This window comes from Lissotriton helveticus, chromosome 8, assembly GCF_964261635.1.
Source record: "Lissotriton helveticus chromosome 8, aLisHel1.1, whole genome shotgun sequence".
Lineage (NCBI taxonomy): Eukaryota > Metazoa > Chordata > Amphibia > Caudata > Salamandridae > Lissotriton > Lissotriton helveticus.
This window is the reverse complement of record NC_136069.1, coordinates 818,854,998-818,873,719: the sequence shown is the minus strand read 5'-3', so window position 1 is coordinate 818,873,719 and position 18,722 is coordinate 818,854,998. Positions and strand designations below refer to the sequence as shown.

The 18,722-nt window shown below is 39.6% G+C and overlaps 14 non-coding genes across 14 annotated transcripts; all 14 read right to left on the bottom strand.

The window, feature by feature from the left end:
• Positions 1 to 1,993: 1,993 nt before the first annotated feature.
• On the bottom strand, positions 1,994 to 2,066 carry TRNAV-CAC (transfer RNA valine (anticodon CAC)). Its single transcript has one exon. It is a non-coding gene; the product is annotated as a tRNA-Val (tRNA).
• Positions 2,067 to 2,354: 288 nt separating this feature from the next.
• Positions 2,355 to 2,426, bottom strand: TRNAP-UGG (transfer RNA proline (anticodon UGG)). The gene has a single exon. It is a non-coding gene; the product is annotated as a tRNA-Pro (tRNA).
• Positions 2,427 to 4,571: 2,145 nt separating this feature from the next.
• Positions 4,572 to 4,644, bottom strand: TRNAV-CAC (transfer RNA valine (anticodon CAC)). The gene has a single exon. It is a non-coding gene; the product is annotated as a tRNA-Val (tRNA).
• A 288-nt stretch (positions 4,645 to 4,932) lies between these two features.
• TRNAP-UGG (transfer RNA proline (anticodon UGG)) lies at positions 4,933 to 5,004 on the bottom strand. Its single transcript has one exon. It is a non-coding gene; the product is annotated as a tRNA-Pro (tRNA).
• A 2,221-nt stretch (positions 5,005 to 7,225) lies between these two features.
• On the bottom strand, positions 7,226 to 7,298 carry TRNAV-CAC (transfer RNA valine (anticodon CAC)). The gene has a single exon. It is a non-coding gene; the product is annotated as a tRNA-Val (tRNA).
• Positions 7,299 to 7,586: 288 nt separating this feature from the next.
• Positions 7,587 to 7,658, bottom strand: TRNAP-UGG (transfer RNA proline (anticodon UGG)). Its single transcript has one exon. It is a non-coding gene; the product is annotated as a tRNA-Pro (tRNA).
• Positions 7,659 to 9,903: 2,245 nt separating this feature from the next.
• TRNAV-CAC (transfer RNA valine (anticodon CAC)) lies at positions 9,904 to 9,976 on the bottom strand. Its single transcript has one exon. It is a non-coding gene; the product is annotated as a tRNA-Val (tRNA).
• A 288-nt stretch (positions 9,977 to 10,264) lies between these two features.
• On the bottom strand, positions 10,265 to 10,336 carry TRNAP-UGG (transfer RNA proline (anticodon UGG)). The gene has a single exon. It is a non-coding gene; the product is annotated as a tRNA-Pro (tRNA).
• A 2,129-nt stretch (positions 10,337 to 12,465) lies between these two features.
• Positions 12,466 to 12,538, bottom strand: TRNAV-CAC (transfer RNA valine (anticodon CAC)). Its single transcript has one exon. It is a non-coding gene; the product is annotated as a tRNA-Val (tRNA).
• Positions 12,539 to 12,826: 288 nt separating this feature from the next.
• Positions 12,827 to 12,898, bottom strand: TRNAP-UGG (transfer RNA proline (anticodon UGG)). The gene has a single exon. It is a non-coding gene; the product is annotated as a tRNA-Pro (tRNA).
• A 2,171-nt stretch (positions 12,899 to 15,069) lies between these two features.
• On the bottom strand, positions 15,070 to 15,142 carry TRNAV-CAC (transfer RNA valine (anticodon CAC)). The gene has a single exon. It is a non-coding gene; the product is annotated as a tRNA-Val (tRNA).
• A 288-nt stretch (positions 15,143 to 15,430) lies between these two features.
• TRNAP-UGG (transfer RNA proline (anticodon UGG)) lies at positions 15,431 to 15,502 on the bottom strand. The gene has a single exon. It is a non-coding gene; the product is annotated as a tRNA-Pro (tRNA).
• A 2,129-nt stretch (positions 15,503 to 17,631) lies between these two features.
• TRNAV-CAC (transfer RNA valine (anticodon CAC)) lies at positions 17,632 to 17,704 on the bottom strand. The gene has a single exon. It is a non-coding gene; the product is annotated as a tRNA-Val (tRNA).
• Positions 17,705 to 17,992: 288 nt separating this feature from the next.
• TRNAP-UGG (transfer RNA proline (anticodon UGG)) lies at positions 17,993 to 18,064 on the bottom strand. The gene has a single exon. It is a non-coding gene; the product is annotated as a tRNA-Pro (tRNA).
• Positions 18,065 to 18,722: the final 658 nt, after the last annotated feature.

Below are 18,722 nucleotides of genomic sequence, written 5' to 3'. Positions count from 1 at the left end.
GTGTCAACTTACCCTTTCTCAAACGATAGCACTATCATTTGTAAGTGTCCCCTTTTATTTTTTCTCAGGATTGGACAAGTCTTACAGGAAGTCAGCAGTTATTTATATATTTCTGCATTGGCTAGAGCCTAAAGAGAAAGAATAAAAAGCTGTTCATAACAACATAAGAAACACATTTTGCCTTTTCTCTCAAATACTTATTCCCTTTGTGCAAATCGGAATGCCAAGGTGAATAGCTGGGCCACAGATTCTGGCTAATTATCTATCTCTTGAATGCGAGAAGCAATAAAAACTGCCTAATGCAGGACTAAAGCATTCCTTGCATAGCCTCTAACATCATAACATAACTGAGCTGCTGGTAACAAGCTAAGCAATGCCTTCCCAAAATAAGAAGTACATGTGCTTATGTGCTTATCCGCTCAATCAGCGCTCAATCAGGCTCGATCAAGGAAAGGTGGAAAGGGTCCAAATGGCTGTCCCTTCCTTTTTAGGGTGGGTCCTGCTGACTATCATAGGATTCCTCTTAAGAGTGGCCAGGGTCAGAGGAAAAACTTTCAATGCTTCTTAGTGTTCTCTCCAGAAGCAGGCATTTTCTGTGCCTTTAATTTCAGGCTTTTCCCAGCAGTCTCTGTTCTGCCTATGTAAATTAACAAAAGCAGTGCTTATTGCTCACTTGCTCTAATGTCCTTCCTGTCCACAAAGCTCTGCCTAAGTATGCTTTTTTTCTTTTTCAGGGAAATTCTAAATGGTTTCTCTGTCCACTCTGTGGCAGTAGAATGCTGATTATGATGCCATGTTTTGTGGAATCACCAAGGTACAACTACAGAGGAATATATGAGTCTGAAGGACATGGAACTCTTAGCTAACACATCACAATATGTGATGCTTGCCAACCAAGCACTACATTCTGGTGCGCTGATGATCAGAACATTCTGCTCCTAAAGGAAAGAAAATACCGCTTGATTGAAAATAAAGTCTCTGTTTATATTAACGCTCTCTCTCTCCCTATATCTATCTATCTATCTATCTATCTATCTATCTATCTATCTATCTATCTATCTATCTATCTATCTATCTATCTATCTATCTATATCTCTATCTATCTATCTATCTATCTATCTTTATATATGGATACATGCATACACCTACTCATAGATATGCCATGCATTTCTTTGGATTTGTTTCAACCTCTTGCCATTTATTTGAGAATCCCTACTTTTCAAGTGACTGCAAATGAAGTCATCTCTGGCACGTTTTGGCTGATGCAAGGTAACCAAAACACAAGACAACTTTTAATAAAAATCATTGGTTTCTTTGTTAACGTGCACTGTCAAACATGGGACTTTCACACGTCAGGTAAATATGATAACCAATACACAACAGAAGCAGATGCAGATTGCTTATCAATGTCGTGATAGAACAGTTGTGATTTGAGTAGTAGAAGCGCCCCTGAATTGATACTTATTATATACAGCCTGTAAGATAGTCAAAAATGCATGCTAGGAGAGGAGATGCAAATATAAATGTATTAGAAAAATACATAAAGAGGAGTGATATGCTTTTATTCATGCAAGGCTAGAAAAAATCCCCATACTGTCGAAAGCATTCATACACCACCAAATGGAAATAAACAATTCTGACATTAAACGAAAAGGTGACGATGCATTTGTATCATCACCTTGAGAAGGATCATCTAGGAATTGAGCCCAAGCCTCAGCACTTAAAACCAGAAACACTCCACTAAAATAGGAGGCCTGTTGGTGCCAACAATTCTCAAAGTTAATGCTTGTTCTGGTTGAGCATTGAACCGAATGCAGGGCTCTTTTGAAAGTGAGGTCTGTGAATCAACAGATACATCCACATGCCAATTATGTTATTGTTTTTAAGAGAATTCCCTTTCTTGGAACGACACTGCATGAACCCACCGTCAGGGCCTGGACAATTTCATGCAAAACGGCAACTCTCAACATTGCAGCCAAGACAATATAACTAGTGTTTCTGCCCGGTTTCGAACCGGGGACCTTTCGCGTGTGAGGCGAACGTGATAACCACTACACTACAGAAACAGATACCTACAGGTGATTCTTCTGTGATGAAACTGCTCAAAACAGACTATTCCAAGGGCATCTGGTTTTAGATTTCTTTCATGCAACCTGCCCGACAGCCCTATCTGAACGCTTGTATATGCCTTGCAAGTTCAGCATTTTTGCAAAATGCTTAAAGAGAAATGTTTCCTATTTGCTCAGGCAGGGCAAGGTTAAAAGCATGAGACTCTAGCAAATAATCATCCACTACTGCAAAGAGAAAATTGATATTGGCTTTGAAATGCATACTTCAAAAGAGCACCAATGAAAGGGCTTGTCCGGGATTTGAACCCGGGACCTCTCGCACCCAAAGCGAGAATCATACCCCTAGACCAACGAGCCGTTGAAAGACCCTCACCTCTGAAAAGGTAATACCAGCTCTAAGCCCGCAATGAAGATCATGCTGGGGTCTTTTTCATGCTTGGTCTGTGAATTCACAGGAAATTCAGTGTCAACTTACCCTTTCTCAAACGATAGCACTATCATTTGTAAGTGTCCCCTTTTATTTTTTCTCAGCATTGGACAAGTCTTACAGGAAGTCAGCAGTTATTTATATATTTCTGCATTGGCTAGAGCCTAAAGAGAAAGAATAAAAAGCTGTTCATAACAACATAAGAAACACATTTTGCCTTTTCTCTCAAATACTTATTCCCTTTGTGCAAATCGGAATGCCAAGGTGAATAGCTGGGCCACAGATTCTGGCTAATTATCTATCTCTTGAATGCAAGAAGCAATAAAAACTGCCTAATGCAGGACTAAAGCATTCCTTGCATAGCCTCTAACATCATAACATAACTGAGCTGCTGGTAACAAGCTAAGCAATGCCTTCCCAAAATAAGAAGTACATGTGCTTATGTGCTTATCCGCTCAATCAGCGCTCAATCAGGCTCGATCAGGCTCGATCAAGGAAAGGTGGAAAGGGTCCAAATGGCTGTCCCTTCCTTTTTAGGGTGGGTCCTGCTGACTATCATAGGATTCCTCTTAAGAGTGGCCAGGGTCAGAGGAAAAACTTTCAATGCTTCTTAGTGTTCTCTCCAGAAGCAGGCATTTTCTGTGCCTTTAATTTCAGGCTTTTCCCAGCAGTCTCTGTTCTGCCTATGTAAATTAACAAAAGCAGTGCTTATTGCTCACTTGCTCTAATGTCCTTCCTGTCCACAAAGCTCTGCCTAAGTATGCTTTTTTTCTTTTTCAGGGAAATTCTAAATGGTTTCTCTGTCCACTCTGTGGCAGTAGAATGCTGATTATGATGCCATGTTTTGTGGAATCACCAAGGTACAACTACAGAGGAATATATGAGTCTGAAGGACATGGAACTCTTAGCTAACACATCACAATATGTGATGCTTGCCAACCAAGCACTACATTCTGGTGCGCTGATGATCAGAACATTCTGCTCCTAAAGGAAAGAAAATACCGCTTGATTGAAAATAAAGTCTCTGTTTATATTAACGCTCTCTCTCTCCCTATATCTATCTATCTATCTATCTATCTATCTATCTATCTATCTATCTATCTATCTATCTATCTATCTATCTATCTATCTATCTATCTATCTATCTATCTATCTATCTATCTATCTATCTATCTCTCTATCTATCTATCTATCTATCTATCTTTATATATGGATACATGCATACACCTACTCATAGATATGCCATGCATTTCTTTGGATTTGTTTCAACCTCTTGCCATTTATTTGAGAATCCCTACTTTTCAAGTGACTGCAAATGAAGTCATCTCTGGCACGTTTTGGCTGATGCAAGGTAACCAAAACACAAGACAACTTTTAATAAAAATCATTGGTTTCTTTGTTAACGTGCACTGTCAAACATGGGACTTTCACACGTCAGGTAAATATGATAACCAATACACAACAGAAGCAGATGCAGATTGCTTATCAATGTCGTGATAGAACAGTTGTGATTTGAGTAGTAGAAGCGCCCCTGAATTGATACTTATTATATACAGCCTGTAAGATAGTCAAAAATGCATGCTAGGAGAGGATATGCAAATATAAATGTATTAGAAAAATACATGAAGAGGAGTGATATGCTTTTATTCATGCAAGGCTAGAAAAAATCCCCATACTGTCGAAAGCATTCATACACCACCAAATGGAAATAAACAATTCTGACATTAAACGAAAAGGTGACGATGCATTTGTATCATCACCTTGAGAAGGATCATCTAGGAATTGAGCCCAAGCCTCAGCACTTAAAACCAGAAACACTCCACTAAAATAGGAGGCCTGTTGGTGCCAACAATTCTCAAAGTTAATGCTTGTTCTGGTTGAGCATTGAACCGAATGCAGGGCTCTTTTGAAAGTGAGGTTTGTGAATCAACAGATACATCCACATGCCAATTATGTTATTGTTTTTAAGAGAATTCACTTTCTTGGAACGAGACTGCATGAACCCATCTTCAGGGCCTGGACAATTTCATGCAAAACGGCAACTCTCAACATTGCAGCCAAGACAATATAACTAGTGTTTCTGCCCGGTTTCGAACCGGGGACCTTTCGCGTGTGAGGCGAACGTGATAACCACTACACTACAGAAACAGATACCTACAGGTGATTCTTCTGTGATGAAACTGCTCAAAACAGACTATTCCAAGGGCATCTGGTTTTATATTTCTTTCATGCAACCTGCCCGACAGCCCTATCTGAACGCTTGTATATGCCTTGCAAGTTCAGCATTTTTGCAAAATGCTTAAAGAGAAATGTTTCCTATTTGCTCAGGCAGGGCAAGGTTAAAAGCATGAGACTCTAGCAAATAATCATCCACTACTGCAAAGAGAAAATTGATATTGGCTTTGAAATGCATACTTCAAAAGAGCACCAATGAAAGGGCTCGTCCGGGATTTGAACCCGGGACCTCTCGCACCCAAAGCGAGAATCATACCCCTAGACCAACGAGCCATTGAAAGACCCTCACCTCTGAAAAGGTAATACCAGCTCTAATCCCGCAATGAAGATCATGCTGGGGTCTTTTTCATGCTTGGTCTGTGAATTCACAGGAAATTCAGTGTCAACTTACCCTTTCTCAAACGATAGCACTATCATTTGTAAGTGTCCCCTTTTATTTTTTCTCAGCATTGGACAAGTCTTACAGGAAGTCAGCAGTTATTTATATATTTCTGCATTGGCTAAAGCCTAAAGAGAAAGAATAAAAAGCTGTTCATAACAACATAAGAAACACATTTTGCCTTTTCTCTCAAATACTTATTCCCTTTGTGCAAATCGGAATGCCAAGGTGAATAGCTGGGCCACAGATTCTGGCTAATTATCTATCTCTTGAATGCAAGAAGCAATAAAAACTGCCTAATGCAGGACTAAAGCATTCCTTGCATAGCCTCTAACATCATAACATAACTGAGCTGCTGGTAACAAGCTAAGCAATGCCTTCCCAAAATGAGAAGTACATGTGCTTATGTGCTTATCCGCTCAATTAGCGCTCGATCAGGCTCGATCAGGCGAGATATAGGAAAGGTGGAAAGGGTCCAAATGGCTGTCCCTTCCTTTTTAGGGTGGGTCCTGCTGACTATCATAGGATTCCTCTTAAGAGTGGCCAGGGTCAGAGGAAAAACTTTCAATGCTTCTTAGTGTTCTCTCCAGAAGCAGGCATTTTCTGTGCCTTTAATTTCAGGCTTTTCCCAGCAGTCTCTGTTCTGCATATGTAAATTAACAAAAGCAGTGCTTATTCCTCACTTGCTCTAATGTCCTTCCTGTCCACAAAGCTCTGCCTAAGTATGCTTTTTTTCTTTTTCAGGGAAATTCTAAATGGTTTCTCTGTCCACTCTGTGGCAGTAGAATGCTGATTATGATGCCATGTTTTGTGGAATCACCAAGGTACAACTACAGAGGAATATATGAGTCTGAAGGACATGGAACTCTTAGCTAACACATCACAATATGTGATGCTTGCCAACCAAGCACTACATTCTGGTGCGCTGATGATCAGAACATTCTGCTCCTAAAGGAAAGAAAATACCGCTTGATTGAAAATAAAGTCTCTGTTTATATTAACGCTCTCTCTCTCCCTATATCTATCTATCTATCTATCTATCTATCTATCTATCTATCTATCTATCTATCTATCTATCTATCTATCTATCTATCTATCTATCTATCTATCTATCTATCTATCTATCTATCTATCTATCTATCTATCTATCTATCTATCTATCTATCTATCTATCTATCTATCTATCTATCTATTTATCTATCTATCTATCTATCTATCTATCTATCTATCTATCTATCTATCTTTATATATGGATACATGCATACACCTACTCATAGATATGCCATGCATTTCTTTGGATTTGTTTCAACCTCTTGCCATTTATTTGAGAATCCCTACTTTTAAAGTGACTGCAAATGAAGTCATCTCTGGCACGTTTTGGCTGATGCAAGGTAACCAAAACACAAGACAACTTTTAATAAAAATCATTGGTTTCTTTGTTAACGTGCACTGTCAAACATGGGACTTTCACACGTCAGGTAAATATGATAACCAATACACAACAGAAGCAGATGCAGATTGCTTATCAATGTCGTGATAGAACAGTTGTGATTTGAGTAGTAGAAGCGCCCCTGAATTGATACTTATTATATACAGCCTGTAAGATAGTCAAAAATGCATGCTAGGAGAGGAGATGCAAATATAAATGTATTAGAAAAATACATAAAGAGGAGTGATATGCTTTTATTCATGCAAGGCTAGAAAAAATCCCCATACTGTCGAAAGCATTCATACACCACCAAATGGAAATAAACAATTCTGACATTAAACGAAAAGGTGACGATGCATTTGTATCATCACCTTGAGAAGGATCATCTAGGAATTGAGCCCAAGCCTCAGCACTTAAAACCAGAAACACTCCACTAAAATAGGAGGCCTGTTGGTGCCAACAATTCTCAAAGTTAATGCTTGTTCTGGTTGAGCATTGAACCAAATGCAGGGCTCTTTTGAAAGTGAGGTTTGTGAATCAACAGATACATCCACATGCCAATTATGTTATTGTTTTTAAGAGAATTCACTTTCTTGGAACGAGACTGCATGAACCCATCTTCAGGGCCTGGACAATTTCATGCAAAACGGCAACTCTCAACATTGCAGCCAAGACAATATAACTAGTGTTTCTGCCCGGTTTCGAACCGGGGACCTTTCGCGTGTGAGGCGAACGTGATAACCACTACACTACAGAAACAGATACCTACAGGTGATTCTTCTGTGATGAAACTGCTCAAAACAGACTATTCCAAGGGCATCTGGTTTTAGATTTCTTTCATGCAACCTGCCCGACAGCCCTATCTGAACGCTTGTATATGCCTTGCAAGTTCAGCATTTTTGCAAAATGCTTAAAGAGAAATGTTTCCTATTTGCTCAGGCAGGGCAAGGTTAAAAGCATGAGACTCTAGCAAATAATCATCCACTACTGCAAAGAGAAAATTGATATTGGCTTTGAAATGCATACTTCAAAAGAGCACCAATGAAAGGGCTCGTCCGGGATTTGAACCCGGGACCTCTCGCACCCAAAGCGAGAATCATACCCCTAGACCAACGAGCCGTTGAAAGACCCTCACCTCTGAAAAGGTAATACCAGCTCTAAGCCCGCAATGAAGATCATGCTGGGGTCTTTTTCATGCTTGGTCTGTGAATTCACAGGAAATTCAGTGTCAACTTACCCTTTCTCAAACGATAGCACTATCATTTGTAAGTGTCCCCTTTTATTTTTTCTCAGCATTGGACAAGTCTTACAGGAAGTCAGCAGTTATTTATATATTTCTGCATTGGCTAGAGCCTAAAGAGAAAGAATAAAAAGCTGTTCATAACAACATAAGAAACACATTTTGCCTTTTCTCTCAAATACTTATTCCCTTTGTGCAAATCGGAATGCCAAGGTGAATAGCTGGGCCACAGATTCTGGCTAATTATCTATCTCTTGAATGCAAGAAGCAATAAAAACTGCCTAATGCAGGACTAAAGCATTCCTTGCATAGCCTCTAACATCATAACATAACTGAGCTGCTGGTAACAAGCTAAGCAATGCCTTCCCAAAATGAGAAGTACATGTGCTTATGTGCTTATCCGCTCAATTAGCGCTCGATCAGGCTCGATCAGGCGAGATATAGGAAAGGTGGAAAGGGTCCAAATGGCTGTCCCTTCCTTTTTAGGGTGGGTCCTGCTGACTATCATAGGATTCCTCTTAAGAGTGGCCAGGGTCAGAGGAAAAACTTTCAATGCTTCTTAGTGTTCTCTCCAGAAGCAGGCATTTTCTGTGCCTTTAATTTCAGGCTTTTCCCAGCAGTCTCTGTTCTGCATATGTAAATTAACAAAAGCAGTGCTTATTCCTCACTTGCTCTAATGTCCTTCCTGTCCACAAAGCTCTGCCTAAGTATGCTTTTTTTCTTTTTCAGGGAAATTCTAAATGGTTTCTCTGTCCACTCTGTGGCAGTAGAATGCTGATTATGATGCCATGTTTTGTGGAATCACCAAGGTACAACTACAGAGGAATATATGAGTCTGAAGGACATGGAACTCTTAGCTAACACATCACAATATGTGATGCTTGCCAACCAAGCACTACATTCTGGTGCGCTGATGATCAGAACATGCTGCTCCTAAAGGAAAGAAAATACCGCTTGATTGAAAATAAAGTCTCTGTTTATATTAACGCTCTCTCTCTCCCTATATCTATCTATCTATCTATCTATCTATCTATCTATCTATCTATCTATCTATCTATCTATCTATCTATCTATCTATCTATCTATCTATCTATCTATCTATCTATCTATCTATCTATCTATCTATCTATCTATCTATCTATCTATCTATCTATCTATCTATCTATCTATCTATCTATCTATCTATTTATCTATCTATCTATCTATCTATCTATCTATCTATCTATCTATCTATCTATCTATCTATCTATCTTTATATATGGATACATGCATACACCTACTCATAGATATGCCATGCATTTCTTTGGATTTGTTTCAACCTCTTGCCATTTATTTGAGAATCCCTACTTTTAAAGTGACTGCAAATGAAGTCATCTCTGGCACGTTTTGGCTGATGCAAGGTAACCAAAACACAAGACAACTTTTAATAAAAATCATTGGTTTCTTTGTTAACGTGCACTGTCAAACATGGGACTTTCACACGTCAGGTAAATATGATAACCAATACACAACAGAAGCAGATGCAGATTGCTTATCAATGTCGTGATAGAACAGTTGTGATTTGAGTAGTAGAAGCGCCCCTGAATTGATACTTATTATATACAGCCTGTAAGATAGTCAAAAATGCATGCTAGGAGAGGAGATGCAAATATAAATGTATTAGAAAAATACATAAAGAGGAGTGATATGCTTTTATTCATGCAAGGCTAGAAAAAATCCCCATACTGTCGAAAGCATTCATACACCACCAAATGGAAATAAACAATTCTGACATTAAACGAAAAGGTGACGATGCATTTGTATCATCACCTTGAGAAGGATCATCTAGGAATTGAGCCCAAGCCTCAGCACTTAAAACCAGAAACACTCCACTAAAATAGGAGGCCTGTTGGTGCCAACAATTCTCAAAGTTAATGCTTGTTCTGGTTGAGCATTGAACCAAATGCAGGGCTCTTTTGAAAGTGAGGTTTGTGAATCAACAGATACATCCACATGCCAATTATGTTATTGTTTTTAAGAGAATTCACTTTCTTGGAACGAGACTGCATGAACCCATCTTCAGGGCCTGGACAATTTCATGCAAAACGGCAACTCTCAACATTGCAGCCAAGACAATATAACTAGTGTTTCTGCCCGGTTTCGAACCGGGGACCTTTCGCGTGTGAGGCGAACGTGATAACCACTACACTACAGAAACAGATACCTACAGGTGATTCTTCTGTGATGAAACTGCTCAAAACAGACTATTCCAAGGGCATCTGGTTTTAGATTTCTTTCATGCAACCTGCCCAACAGCCCTATCTGAACGCTTGTATATGCCTTGCAAGTTCAGCATTTTTGCAAAATGCTTAAAGAGAAATGTTTCCTATTTGCTCAGGCAGGGCAAGGTTAAAAGCATGAGACTCTAGCAAATAATCATCCACTACTGCAAAGAGAAAATTGATATTGGCTTTGAAATGCATACTTCAAAAGAGCACCAATGAAAGGGCTCGTCCGGGATTTGAACCCGGGACCTCTCGCACCCAAAGCGAGAATCATACCCCTAGACCAACGAGCCGATGAAAGACCCTCACCTCTGAAAAGGTAATACCAGCTCTAAGCCCGCAATGAAGATCATGCTGGGGTCTTTTTCATGCTTGGTCTGTGAATTCACAGGAAATTCAGTGTCAACTTACCCTTTCTCAAACGATAGCACTATCATTTGTAAGTGTCCCCTTTTATTTTTTCTCAGCATTGGACAAGTCTTACAGGAAGTCAGCAGTTATTTATATATTTCTGCATTGGCTAAAGCCTAAAGAGAAAGAATAAAAAGCTGTTCATAACAACATAAGAAACACATTTTGCCTTTTCTCTCAAATACTTATTCCCTTTGTGCAAATCGGAATGCCAAGGTGAATAGCTGGGCCACAGATTCTGGCTAATTATCTATCTCTTGAATGCAAGAAGCAATAAAAACTGCCTAATGCAGGACTAAAGCATTCCTTGCATAGCCTCTAACATCATAACATAACTGAGCTGCTGGTAACAAGCTAAGCAATGCCTTCCCAAAATGAGAAGTACATGTGCTTATGTGCTTATCCGCTCAATCAGCGCTCAATCAGGCTCGATCAGGCGAGATATAGGAAAGGTGGAAAGGGTCCAAATGGCTGTCCCTTCCTTTTTAGGGTGGGTCCTGCTGACTATCATAGGATTCCTCTTAAGAGTGGCCAGGGTCAGAGGAAAAACTTTCAATGCTTCTTAGTGTTCTCTCCAGAAGCAGGCATTTTCTGTGCCTTTAATTTCAGGCTTTTCCCAGCAGTCTCGGTTCTGCCTATGTAAATTAACAAAAGCAGTGCTTATTCCTCACTTGCTCTAATGTCCTTCCTGTCCACAAAGCTCTGCCTAAGTATGCTTTTTTTCTTTTTCAGGGAAATTCTAAATGGTTTCTCTGTCCACTCTGTGGCAGTAGAATGCTGATTATGATGCCATGTTTTGTGGAATCACCAAGGTACAATTACAGAGGAATATATGAGTCTGAAGGACATGGAACTCTTAGCTAACACATCACAATATGTGATGCCTGCCAACCAAGCACTACATTCTGGTGCGCTGATGATCAGAACATTCTGCTCCTAAAGGAAAGAAAATACCGCTTGATTGAAAATAAAGTCTCTGTTTATATTAACGCTCTCTCTCTCCCTATATCTATCTATCTATCTATCTATCTATCTATCTATCTATCTATCTATCTATCTATCTATCTATCTATCTATCTATCTATCTATCTATCTATCTATCTATCTATCTATATCTCTATCTATCTATCTATCTATCTTTATATATGGATACATGCATACACCTACTCATAGATATGCCATGCATTTCTTTGGATTTGTTTCAACCTCTTGCCATTTATTTGAGAATCCCTACTTTTCAAGTGACTGCAAATGAAGTCATCTCTGGCACGTTTTGGCTGATGCAAGGTAACCAAAACACAAGACAACTTTTAATAAAAATCATTGGTTTCTTTGTTAACGTGCACTGTCAAACATGGGACTTTCACACGTCAGGTAAATATGATAACCAATACACAACAGAAGCAGATGCAGATTGCTTATCAATGTCGTGATAGAACAGTTGTGATTTGAGTAGTAGAAGCGCCCCTGAATTGATACTTATTATATACAGCCTGTAAGATAGTCAAAAATGCATGCTAGGAGAGGAGATGCAAATATAAATGTATTAGAAAAATACATAAAGAGGAGTGATATGCTTTTATTCATGCAAGGCTAGAAAAAATCCCCATACTGTCGAAAGCATTCATACACCACCAAATGGAAATAAACAATTCTGACATTAAACGAAAAGGTGACGATGCATTTGTATCATCACCTTGAGAAGGATCATCTAGGAATTGAGCCCAAGCCTCAGCACTTAAAACCAGAAACACTCCACTAAAATAGGAGGCCTGTTGGTGCCAACAATTCTCAAAGTTAATGCTTGTTCTGGTTGAGCATTGAACCGAATGCAGGGCTCTTTTGAAAGTGAGGTCTGTGAATCAACAGATACATCCACATGCCAATTATGTTATTGTTTTTAAGAGAATTCCCTTTCTTGGAACGACACTGCATGAACCCACCTTCAGGGCCTGGACAATTTCATGCAAAACTGCAACTCTCAACATTGCAGCCAAGACAATATAACTAGTGTTTCTGCCCGGTTTCGAACCGGGGACCTTTCGCGTGTGAGGCGAACGTGATAACCACTACACTACAGAAACAGATACCTACAGGTGATTCTTCTGTGATGAAACTGCTCAAAACAGACTATTCCAAGGGCATCTGGTTTTAGATTTCTTTCATGCAACCTGCCCGACAGCCCTATCTGAACGCTTGTATATGCCTTGCAAGTTCAGCATTTTTGCAAAATGCTTAAAGAGAAATGTTTCCTATTTGCTCAGGCAGGGCAAGGTTAAAAGCATGAGACTCTAGCAAATAATCATCCACTACTGCAAAGAGAAAATTGATATTGGCTTTGAAATGCATACTTCAAAAGAGCACCAATGAAAGGGCTCGTCCGGGATTTGAACCCGGGACCTCTCGCACCCAAAGCGAGAATCATACCCCTAGACCAACGAGCCGTTGAAAGCCCCTCACCTCTGAAAAGGTAATACCAGCTCTAAGCCCGCAATGAAGATCATGCTGGGGTCTTTTTCATGCTTGGTCTGTGAATTCACAGGAAATTCAGTGTCAACTTACCCTTTCTCAAACGATAGCACTATCATTTGTAAGTGTCCCCTTTTATTTTTTCTCAGCATTGGACAAGTCTTACAGGAAGTCAGCAGTTATTTATATATTTCTGCATTGGCTAGAGCCTAAAGAGAAAGAATAAAAAGCTGTTCATAACAACATAAGAAACACATTTTGCCTTTTCTCTCAAATACTTATTCCCTTTGTGCAAATCGGAATGCCAAGGTGAATAGCTGGGCCACAGATTCTGGCTAATTATCTATCTCTTGAATGCAAGAAGCAATAAAAACTGCCTAATGCAGGACTAAAGCATTCCTTGCATAGCCTCTAACATCATAACATAACTGAGCTGCTGGTAACAAGCTAAGCAATGCCTTCCCAAAATAAGAAGTACATGTGCTTATGTGCTTATCCGCTCAATCAGCGCTCAATCAGGCTCGATCAAGGAAAGGTGGAAAGGGTCCAAATGGCTGTCCCTTCCTTTTTAGGGTGGGTCCTGCTGACTATCATAGGATTCCTCTTAAGAGTGGCCAGGGTCAGAGGAAAAACTTTCAATGCTTCTTAGTGTTCTCTCCAGAAGCAGGCATTTTCTGTGCCTTTAATTTCAGGCTTTTCCCAGCAGTCTCTGTTCTGCCTATGTAAATTAACAAAAGCAGTGCTTATTGCTCACTTGCTCTAATGTCCTTCCTGTCCACAAAGCTCTGCCTAAGTATGCTTTTTTTCTTTTTCAGGGAAATTCTAAATGGTTTCTCTGTCCACTCTGTGGCAGTAGAATGCTGATTATGATGCCATGTTTTGTGGAATCACCAAGGTACAACTACAGAGGAATATATGAGTCTGAAGGACATGGAACTCTTAGCTAACACATCACAATATGTGATGCTTGCCAACCAAGCACTACATTCTGGTGCGCTGATGATCAGAACATTCTGCTCCTAAAGGAAAGAAAATACCGCTTGATTGAAAATAAAGTCTCTGTTTATATTAACGCTCTCTCTCTCCCTATATCTATCTATCTATCTATCTATCTATCTATCTATCTATCTATCTATCTATCTATCTATCTATCTATCTATCTATCTATCTATCTATCTATCTATCTATCTATCTATCTATCTATCTATCTATCTATCTATCTATCTATCTATCTATATCTCTATCTATCTATCTATCTATCTATCTATCTATCTTTATATATGGATACATGCATACACCTACTCATAGATATGCCATGCATTTCTTTGGATTTGTTTCAACCTCTTGCCATTTATTTGAGAATCCCTACTTTTCAAGTGACTGCAAATGAAGTCATCTCTGGCACGTTTTGGCTGATGCAAGGTAACCAAAACACAAGACAACTTTTAATAAAAATCATTGGTTTCTTTGTTAACGTGCACTGTCAAACATGGGACTTTCACACGTCAGGTAAATATGATAACCAATACACAACAGAAGCAGATGCAGATTGCTTATCAATGTCGTGATAGAACAGTTGTGATTTGAGTAGTAGAAGCGCCCCTGAATTGATACTTATTATATACAGCCTGTAAGATAGTCAAAAATGCATGCTAGGAGAGGAGATGCAAATATAAATGTATTAGAAAAATACATAAAGAGGAGTGATATGCTTTTATTCATGCAAGGCTAGAAAAAATCCCCATACTGTCGAAAGCATTCATACACCACCAAATGGAAATAAACAATTCTGACATTAAACGAAAAGGTGACGATGCATTTGTATCATCACCTTGAGAAGGATCATCTAGGAATTGAGCCCAAGCCTCAGCACTTAAAACCAAAAACACTCCACTAAAATAGGAGGCCTGTTGGTGCCAACAATTCTCAAAGTTAATGCTTGTTCTGGTTGAGCATTGAACCGAATGCAGGGCTCTTTTGAAAGTGAGGTCTGTGAATCAACAGATACATCCACATGCCAATTATGTTATTGTTTTTAAGAGAATTCACTTTCTTGGAACGAGACTGCATGAACCCACCTTCAGGGCCTGGACAATTTCATGCAAAACGGCAACTCTCAACATTGCAGCCAAGACAATATAACTAGTGTTTCTGCCCGGTTTCGAACCGGGGACCTTTCGCGTGTGAGGCGAACGTGATAACCACTACACTACAGAAACAGATACCTACAGGTGATTCTTCTGTGATGAAACTGCTCAAAACAGACTATTCCAAGGGCATCTGGTTTTAGATTTCTTTCATGCAACCTGCCCGACAGCCCTATCTGAACGCTTGTATATGCCTTGCAAGTTCAGCATTTTTGCAAAATGCTTAAAGAGAAATGTTTCCTATTTGCTCAGGCAGGGCAAGGTTAAAAGCATGAGACTCTAGCAAATAATCATCCACTACTGCAAAGAGAAAATTGATATTGGCTTTGAAATGCATACTTCAAAAGAGCACCAATGAAAGGGCTCGTCCGGGATTTGAACCCGGGACCTCTCGCACCCAAAGCGAGAATCATACCCCTAGACCAACGAGCCGTTGAAAGACCCTCACCTCTGAAAAGGTAATACCAGCTCTAAGCCCGCAATGAAGATCATGCTGGGGTCTTTTTCATGCTTGGTCTGTGAATTCACAGGAAATTCAGTGTCAACTTACCCTTTCTCAAACGATAGCACTATCATTTGTAAGTGTCCCCTTTTATTTTTTCTCAGCATTGGACAAGTCTTACAGGAAGTCAGCAGTTATTTATATATTTCTGCATTGGCTAGAGCCTAAAGAGAAAGAATAAAAAGCTGTTCATAACAACATAAGAAACACATTTTGCCTTTTCTCTCAAATACTTATTCCCTTTGTGCAAATCGGAATGCCAAGGTGAATAGCTGGGCCACAGATTCTGGCTAATTATCTATCTCTTGAATGCAAGAAGCAATAAAAACTGCCTAATGCAGGACTAAAGCATTCCTTGCATAGCCTCTAACATCATAACATAACTGAGCTGCTGGTAACAAGCTAAGCAATGCCTTCCCAAAATAAGAAGTACATGTGCTTATGTGCTTATGTGCTTATGTGCTTATCCGCTCAATCAGCGCTCAATCAGGCTCGATCAGGCTCGATCAAGGAAAGGTGGAAAGGGTCCAAATGGCTGTCCCTTCCTTTTTAGGGTGGGTCCTGCTGACTATCATAGGATTCCTCTTAAGAGTGGCCAGGGTCAGAGGAAAAACTTTCAATGCTTCTTAGTGTTCTCTCCAGAAGCAGGCATTTTCTGTGCCTTTAATTTCAGGCTTTTCCCAGCAGTCTCTGTTCTGCCTATGTAAATTAACAAAAGCAGTGCTTATTGCTCACTTGCTCTAATGTCCTTCCTGTCCACAAAGCTCTGCCTAAGTATGCTTTTTTTCTTTTTCAGGGAAATTCTAAATGGTTTCTCTGTCCACTCTGTGGCAGTAGAATGCTGATTATGATGCCATGTTTTGTGGAATCACCAAGGTACAACTACAGAGGAATATATGAGTCTGAAGGACATGGAACTCTTAGCTAACACATCACAATATGTGATGCTTGCCAACCAAGCACTACATTCTGGTGCGCTGATGATCAGAACATTCTGCTCCTAAAGGAAAGAAAATACCGCTTGATTGAAAATAAAGTCTCTGTTTATATTAACGCTCTCTCTCTCCCTATATCTATCTATCTATCTATCTATCTATCTATCTATCTATCTATCTATCTATCTATCTATCTATCTATCTATCTATCTATCTATCTATCTATATCTCTATCTATCTATCTATCTATCTTTATATATGGATACATGCATACACCTACTCATAGATATGCCATGCATTTCTTTGGATTTGTTTCAACCTCTTGCCATTTATTTGAGAATCCCTACTTTTCAAGTGACTGCAAATGAAGTCATCTCTGGCACGTTTTGGCTGATGCAAGGTAACCAAAACACAAGACAACTTTTAATAAAAATCATTGGTTTCTTTGTTAACGTGCACTGTCAAACATGGGACTTTCACACGTCAGGTAAATATGATAACCAATACACAACAGAAGCAGATGCAGATTGCTTATCAATGTCGTGATAGAACAGTTGTGATTTGAGTAGTAGAAGCGCCCCTGAATTGATACTTATTATATACAGCCTGTAAGATAGTCAAAAATGCATGCTAGGAGAGGAGATGCAAATATAAATGTATTAGAAAAATACATAAAGAGGAGTGATATGCTTTTATTCATGCAAGGCTAGAAAAAATCCCCATACTGTCGAAAGCATTCATACACCACCAAATGGAAATAAACAATTCTGACATTAAACGAAAAGGTGACGATGCATTTGTATCATCACCTTGAGAAGGATCATCTAGGAATTGAGCCCAAGCCTCAGCACTTAAAACCAAAAACACTCCACTAAAATAGGAGGCCTGTTGGTGCCAACAATTCTCAAAGTTAATGCTTGTTCTGGTTGAGCATTGAACCGAATGTAGGGCTCTTTTGAAAGTGAGGTCTGTGAATCAACAGATACATCCACATGCCAATTATGTTATTGTTTTTAAGAGAATTCACTTTCTTGGAACGAGACTGCATGAACCCACCTTCAGGGCCTGGACAATTTCATGCAAAACGGCAACTCTCAACATTGCAGCCAAGACAATATAACTAGTGTTTCTGCCCGGTTTCGAACCGGGGACCTTTCGCGTGTGAGGCGAACGTGATAACCACTACACTACAGAAACAGATACCTACAGGTGATTCTTCTGTGATGAAACTGCTCAAAACAGACTATTCCAAGGGCATCTGGTTTTAGATTTCTTTCATGCAACCTGCCCGACAGCCCTATCTGAACGCTTGTATATGCCTTGCAAGTTCAGCATTTTTGCAAAATGCTTAAAGAGAAATGTTTCCTATTTGCTCAGGCAGGGCAAGGTTAAAAGCATGAGACTCTAGCAAATAATCATCCACTACTGCAAAGAGAAAATTGATATTGGCTTTGAAATGCATACTTCAAAAGAGCACCAATGAAAGGGCTCGTCCGGGATTTGAACCCGGGACCTCTCGCACCCAAAGCGAGAATCATACCCCTAGACCAACGAGCCGTTGAAAGACCCTCACCTCTGAAAAGGTAATACCAGCTCTAAGCCCGCAATGAAGATCATGCTGGGGTCTTTTTCATGCTTGGTCTGTGAATTCACAGGAAATTCAGTGTCAACTTACCCTTTCTCAAACGATAGCACTATCATTTGTAAGTGTCCCCTTTTATTTTTTCTCAGCATTGGACAAGTCTTACAGGAAGTCAGCAGTTATTTATATATTTCTGCATTGGCTAGAGCCTAAAGAGAAAGAATAAAAAGCTGTTCATAACAACATAAGAAACACATTTTGCCTTTTCTCTCAAATACTTATTCCCTTTGTGCAAATCGGAATGCCAAGGTGAATAGCTGGGCCACAGATTCTGGCTAATTATCTATCTCTTGAATGCAAGAAGCAATAAAAACTGCCTAATGCAGGACTAAAGCATTCCTTGCATAGCCTCTAACATCATAACATAACTGAGCTGCTGGTAACAAGCTAAGCAATGCCTTCCCAAAATGAGAAGTACATGTGCTTATGTGCTTATCCGCTCAATTAGCGCTCGATCAGGCTCGATCAGGCGAGATATAGGAAAGGTGGAAAGGGTCCAAATGGCTGTCCCTTCCTTTTTAGGGTGGGTCCTGCTGACTATCATAGGATTCCTCTTAAGAGTGGCCAGGGTCA